The sequence below is a fragment of the Myodes glareolus genome, chromosome 9 (assembly GCF_982192425.1).
Source record: "Myodes glareolus chromosome 9, mMyoGla1.1, whole genome shotgun sequence".
NCBI classification, from domain to species: domain Eukaryota; kingdom Metazoa; phylum Chordata; class Mammalia; order Rodentia; family Cricetidae; genus Myodes; species Myodes glareolus.
In genome coordinates, this window is record NC_142034.1 from 103,821,075 (window position 1) to 103,828,115 (window position 7,041).

Sequence of the window (7,041 nt, forward strand, 5' to 3'; positions counted from 1 at the left end):
TGGAGAGATGACTCAGAGGTTAAGAGCACTGGCTGCTCTTCCAAAGGTCCTGAGTTCAATTCCTAGCCACCATCTGTGGCTCACAACCATCTCTAATTCAATCAGATTCCCTCCTCTGACCTGCAGACAGAAGCTCAGTAGAGTGCAGTGCTGTGCTGTACTGTGCAACCATCAGGACCTAAGTTCAGATCTCACACCCACATACTAAGCCAGGCCTGGTCTTGCAAACACCTATAACCCAGTACTCTGGAGAGAATCATTGAGATTTCCTGGCTTCTGTTAGCTGGGGAAAAAAAAAATCCAGCTACAAGTTCAAGGTGAGAACCTGCCTTAAAGAAATAAGGCAAAGAGTGGTGAAGGCACCTCTGGTTCCCTCATGTGCACAAGTGTGAACACACATACACAGACCAAACTGTGGCTAAGAGCGAAATGTTGAGATGAGATCCTACCCATGCCCTCTACCATCAGCTTTGAGACCTATGTGCTCAGTAATTCAGCTGTGCTGGCCAGCAAGCTCCAGGGATCTGCCTCCCCATAACTGGGGTCACCTTTTTATGTGGGTACTGGAGCTCCAATCTCAAGTCCACACTTAGCTGTATGACAAGTATCTTATATACTGAACCATCTTCCCAGTCCCTTCGTTTGTTTTTCTGAGACAGTTTCACTTTTGTAGCACAGACTGGCTAAAACAGCCATTCTCCTGCCTCAGGCTCTATGTCCAACTCATGAACACTTTGTATCATGACCCTACAATGGGCTTTCAACAGATCTGCATGCATTTCTTACACTAACACAAGAAGCCTGGACTCCAGTCTCTAGCTAAAAGAAGGTTTGTAAGCTGTGCCAATTCTTAGAGAATACTGCCTTTTCATTTCTCAATGGATTTGAGACCTAAATCTCAACAGTGAGGGTGTTATGCAATAGGTTCCCAAAGGACGAACAGCCTTGAAAAAAAAAAGATTGAGAATGGAGCTGTGCCACCCAGGATACCTAAGTCCCGGGGCAGGAGGGACGCGACCTGCAGCCACCTCAGACTACTCCAGGACAGACGGACAGGTTCACTGCAACCAGGGAAACTAGAGGCACAAAAGCGCACATGTAATATGCACAGGCATGATAGCGGAGCAGTGGAAACAGCCCACATGTTCATTGTTAACATGTAGTTTGTCTGCACAATAAAATACTATTTGGCCAAAGGGATGGACTACCATCCTGTTAAGTTTTTTGACAATTTGACACAACCTAGAGTCATCTGAAAAGGGATTCTCAATTGAAAAATGTTTCCTTAATATCCAGTTGTTGGAGCCGGGCGGTGATGGCACAAGCCTTTAATTAATTCCGTCCTGTTCAAGTAGCTTTTGTTCATGTTGTTTACCACAGCAAGAAGAAACCCTAAGTACAGATAAATGATAAAATAATTACATTCAACAAAAGAACCCAGCCATCAGTATGGCTTCATTTCTATGAAACATGTTTGATGGGCAAATTCAGACACAAAAGCAGGTTGGTGATTATAGCTTGGGAGGAAAAAGGGGGTCAATAGATTTGAGAAATACTCTGGATAAAAAGTATGAAGGTTAGGGGCTGGAGAGATGGCTCAGCGGTTGAGAGCATTGCCTGCTCTTCCAAAGGTCCTGCAATTCCCAGCAACCACATAGTGGCTCACAACCATCTGTAATGAGGTCTGGTGCCCTCTTCTGGCCTTCAGGCATACATACAGAAAGAATATTGCATACACACTAAATAAATATTTTAAAAACTATGAATTTTAGATAAGTAAAATATTACAAAATTGAATATTGTCTAGCTCACACTTATCCTAGCACTAAAAATGCTGAGGCCAGCCTAGGCTCTAGTGTTCGGGAATATTATTTTCAGATGTGTGACTTTTGTTTAGGCTGCATTTGATTAACTGTGAAGCTGTGATTCTTTGCCTGTCTCAAACACCTGATGGTCCTAATAAAAAGGTTAATGGCCAATAGCGAGGCAGGAATAAGGATAGGCGGGGCTAGCAGGGAGAGAGTATATATAGGAGATCCAAGTGGAAGAGCAAACAGCAAGAGAACAAGACGAAGACATCAGAGGTCACCTACACAGTCAGGTAAGAAGGAAAGTCAGATATATAGAAGTTAGAAAGATAAAAGCCCAGAGGTAAAACGTAGATGGGATAATTTAAGAAAAGCGGGCAAAAAGCAAGCCAAGCTAAGACCCAACTAAGCTAATTCACAACTAAGAATAAGCCTCTGTGATTTATTTGGGAGCTGAGTGGTGGGCCCCCAAAAGGTCAAAAGAATAAAACTTCACAAACTACGGAGTGAAGTATCTTAATTTTTTCCAAAAAGTGGTTTATATTATGAATAGTGCATAAGTAATTTCCTAAGCCAGGCCTAGTGGCACACAACTGTGATCCCAACTACTCCAAAAAAGACAGGAGGACCACATATCCCAGAACTACACACAGAGTTCAAGGCCAACCTGGGCAATTACCCTATTTCAAAATAAAAAAGGTCCTGGTTGAGGCTGGAGATGTGGCTCAGTAATTAGGAGTGTGGTTCCCAATACAGGTAGTTCACAATTACCTTTTAATTCCAGGTCCAGGTTATCCGATGTCCTCCAAGGGTACATTTACATGTAGATACCCACAGATACATACATATACATACAAATAATTAAAACTTTTTTGTAAATGTGGTGGGGAAGTGGAAATAGCCTAGCATGTTTGAGGCTTTTGGTTCTATCCCCAATAACCAAAACTTTTAATTAAAAGTTGAATGCTCACCATGGCAAAAAACTAGAAGTCAACAGCAATACTAATTCCAGAAAACCCATAAACACATGGAAATTAAATAATGCTCACCTGAATCATCAATGGGTCAAGGAAGAAATAAAGGGAGAAATTAAAGACTTCATAAAATTCAATCAAAATGACCACACAACATACCCAAATTTATGGAACACAATGAAAGCAGTGTTAAGAGGAAAGTTCATAGCACTAAATGCCTACATAAAGAAGCTGGAAAAATCCCACACTAGTGAATTAACAGAACATTTGAAAACTTTAGAACAAAAAAAGGCAAACTCACCTAAGAGAACTAGAGGGCAGGAAATAATCAAATTGAGAGCTGAAATAGACAAAATAGAAACAAAGAAAACAATAACAAAAAAAATCAATGAGACAAAGAGCTGATTCTTCAAGAAAATCAAAAAAATACACAAACTTTTATCCAAACTAACCAAAAGGCAGAGAGAGAATATACAAATTAACAAAATCAGAAATGAAAAGGGGACATAAAAACAGACACGGAGGTCATATTTTGAAAACCTGTACTCCACAAAATTAGAAAACATAAAGGAAATGAACAACTTTCTGGATAAATATCACTTACCAAAATTAAATCAAGACCAGATAAGCAAATTAAACAGACCTATCAAATGGAAATATCAAATGGAAAAAAGAAAGCATATTTAACAAATGGTGCTGGCATAACTGGATATCAACATGTAGAAGAATGAAAATAGACCCATATCTATCACCATGCACAAAACTCAAATCCAAATGGATCAAAGACCTCAACATAATGCCAGCCACACTGAACCTGATAGAAGATAAAGTGGGAAATACACTTGAATGCATTGGCACAGGAGACCACTATCTAAATATAACCCCAGCAGCACAGACACTGAGAGAAACAATTAATAAATGGGACCTCCTGAAACTGAAAAGCTTCTATAAAGCAAAGGACAACAAGACAAAATGACAGCCTACAGAATGGGAAAAGATCTTCACTAACCCCACATCAGACAGGCCTGTTCTTCAAAATATACAAAGAACTCAAGAAATTGGTCATCAAAAGAACATATAATCCAATAAAAAACAACAACAACAAAAAAAAGGAGTACAGACCTAAACAGAGAACTCTCAACAGAGGAATCTAAAATGGCTGAAAGACACTTAAGGAAATGCTCAACATCCTTAGTCATCAGAGAAATGCAAATCAAAACAACCCTGAGATTCCATCTTACACCTGTAAGAATGGCCAAGATCAAAAACACTGATGACAACTTATGCTGGAGAGGTTGTGGGGAAAAGGGAACACTTCTGCATTGCTGGTGGGAATGAAAGCTGGTACAACCCCTTTGGATGTCAGTGTGGTGATTTCTCAGAAAATTAGGAAACAACCTTCCTCAAGACCCAGTAACACCACTTTTGGGTATATATCCAAAGGATGTTCAATCGTGCCACAAGGACATATGCTCAACTATGTTCATAGCAGCTTTGTTTGTCATAGCCAGAACCTGGAAACAACCTAAATGCCCCTCAACCAAAGAATGAATAAGGAAAATGTGGTACATTTGCACAATGGAATACTACACAGCAGAAAAAAAAGAAAAACGACATCTTGAATATTGCAGGAAAAGGAATGGAGCTAGAAAACATTATTTTGAGTGAGGTAACCCAGACCCAGAAAGACAATTATCACATGTACTCACTCATAGGTGGTTTTTAAACATAAGGCAAAGAAAACCAGCCTACAAACCACAATCCCAGAGAATTTAGACAACAATGTGGACACTAAGAGAGACTTAAATAGATCTAAACTACTTGGGAAGTAGAAAGTAGAAAAAGAAAAGATCTCCTGAGTAAAATGGGAGCATGGGGACCTTGGGGAAGGGTTGAAGAGAGGAGGGGAGAAGCAGAGAGGGGAGCAGAGAAAAATGTAGAGCTTAATAAATATCAATAAAAAATTTTTTTCAAAAAAAGTCAAATGCTGCCAAGCATGATAGTGTATACCTTTAATCCCAGCACCATCAAGAGGCAGGAGGATCTTTGCTGAGACAAGCCTGGTCTACATAGTGAACTCAAGTGCAGCCAGTGTTAGAGTGAGACCCTGTTTCAGGAAAAAGAATAAAATGAAATGTTAACTTAAAAACGACTCCATTGGGGGCTGGAAAGATGGCTCAGTGGTTAAGATCACTGGCTGTTTTCCAGAACTCAGGTTCTATTCCGAGCACCCACATGAAGCTTACAAAAATCTGTAGCTCATCCCAGGGAACCTGACTTCCATGGGCACTGGGTATGTATCTTGTACATAGTCATGCAGGCAGAACACCCCTATACATAAAATTACTTTAGAAATAAAAACCATCCCCTGGAGATAACCAAGTCCTAACAGACATGGCAATTATTAGTTTTCCAAACTGTCGTTAGGGAACTAGAGGTGGCAATCACGCCCTACACACACACACACACACACACACACACACACACACACACTTTACTGCTTCTGTCCAGTAGGGTGAGGTATGATCGGTCTCAGTGTTATGATATGGAGAGCCAAGCTGTGGCTGCAAACTAGAGCATGATAATGGGCTGGTTTACGCAGAGATAGAGTTTTCTGGAAAAATGCAAACTGCTGAGCAGGTGGGGTACAGAAAATGAAGGGGAGTTTGAGGGACAAAACTGTCACTGGTATGCATGAGACCACAAACTTTCCTAGTCTAGATTCCAAAGTTTAAAATAATGAATTTTTTTCTCTTTATCAATTTGTGATGCTGAGAATTAGTAGGCAAGTGGTCTACTCCACAGCTCTGTCCCCAGGCTACAACTCTTTCATCTTTAAGATGAAACAGCAGCAGGGACTTCTCAGTGTATCTTACACTCCCTGGGAAAAGAGGAGATAAGAAATAACCAAACAAGTCAGGTGGTGGTGGGACTTTCGCCCAGCGTTGAGAGGCAGAGGCAGGCAGACCTCTTGAGTTCAATGGTCTACAAAGTGAGTTCCAGGAGAGCAGCAAGGGCTACACAGAGGCAGAGTGGTGTACGCCGGTTGTCAGTGGCAAAAATAAGTAATAGATAAGGACTGGGGTTGTAGTCAGTGCAGAATACTTGTCTAAAATATAAAGTCCTAGCTAGGTTCCAATACTGGGAGGAAACTTGTAGAGGGTCTCTGAGGACTTATGTAGGGAAACCAGTCTCTCCTGCTACCTTCCAAGAACTTCTCCTCAACTCAACTATCTGCAGCTTGCCCAACCTTGTCCTAGGATTCTCAGCATCCCACCTCCTCAGATTCATCCTGGAGAAATAATTCTGATTGGATAACTGCAGGACTGGTTCTCATAGACCCACCCCCCACTTCATTGGCAGCCTATGGACCACCCCTGCTCACCAACCTCTGCCCTGCTAGTTCCCTCTGCTGGAAGATTAGCTTAGTCATTTCTGTCATCTTACACAAGTCCTCACTGATCTCGCAACAATCTCAAGGGCCTGTTAAAGGTGTTGGATACACAATGCTTTTGAAGACTCCCACAGCTCATGTCTTATTGTTCTGCATGCCAGAAGAGGGCACCAGATCTCATTACCGATGGTTATGAATCACCATGTGGTTGCTGGGAACTGAACTCAGGACCTCTAGAAGGCATGCACTACCACTACTTGGCTCATGAAAGCTTATTCAGTCCAAATACTGAGGCAATAAGGTAAAAAGAAAAACTGTTGCCGGGCGGTGGTGGCGCACGCCTTTAATCCCAGCACTCGGGAGGCAGAGGCGGGCGGATCTTTGTGAGTTCGAGGCCAGCCTGGTCTGCAAGAGCTAGTTCCAGGACAGGCACCAAAGCTACAGAGAAACCCTGTCTCGAAAAAACAAAAACAAAAAAAAACAAAAAAAAAAAAGAAAAACTGTTTCACGAACCTTTAGTTTGCAGCTTATCACTGTCCAAATACAAATACTATTTTAAAAAACAATTTATGGAAGCCAGGTGGTGGTAGCACACTCTACATGAAGGCAGCAGGAGAGAACTGATGCAGTTATCAGCCCACACACATTAATAATAAACAAACAAAACCCAGGCTTGGTGGCACATCCAATGGGAGGTGCAAATAGGAGGCTCAGGCATTCAAAGCTAGACTAGACAGAACTATGTAATCCTGTCTCAAGAAAAACCACCAATTTGTGAGTTCAGCCTTGTGTTACAGGCCTATAGTCACTCACTCGGGAGAATCCCATGGTCAGCTCTGCCTCAAAACAGTGAAAACAGGTTGGC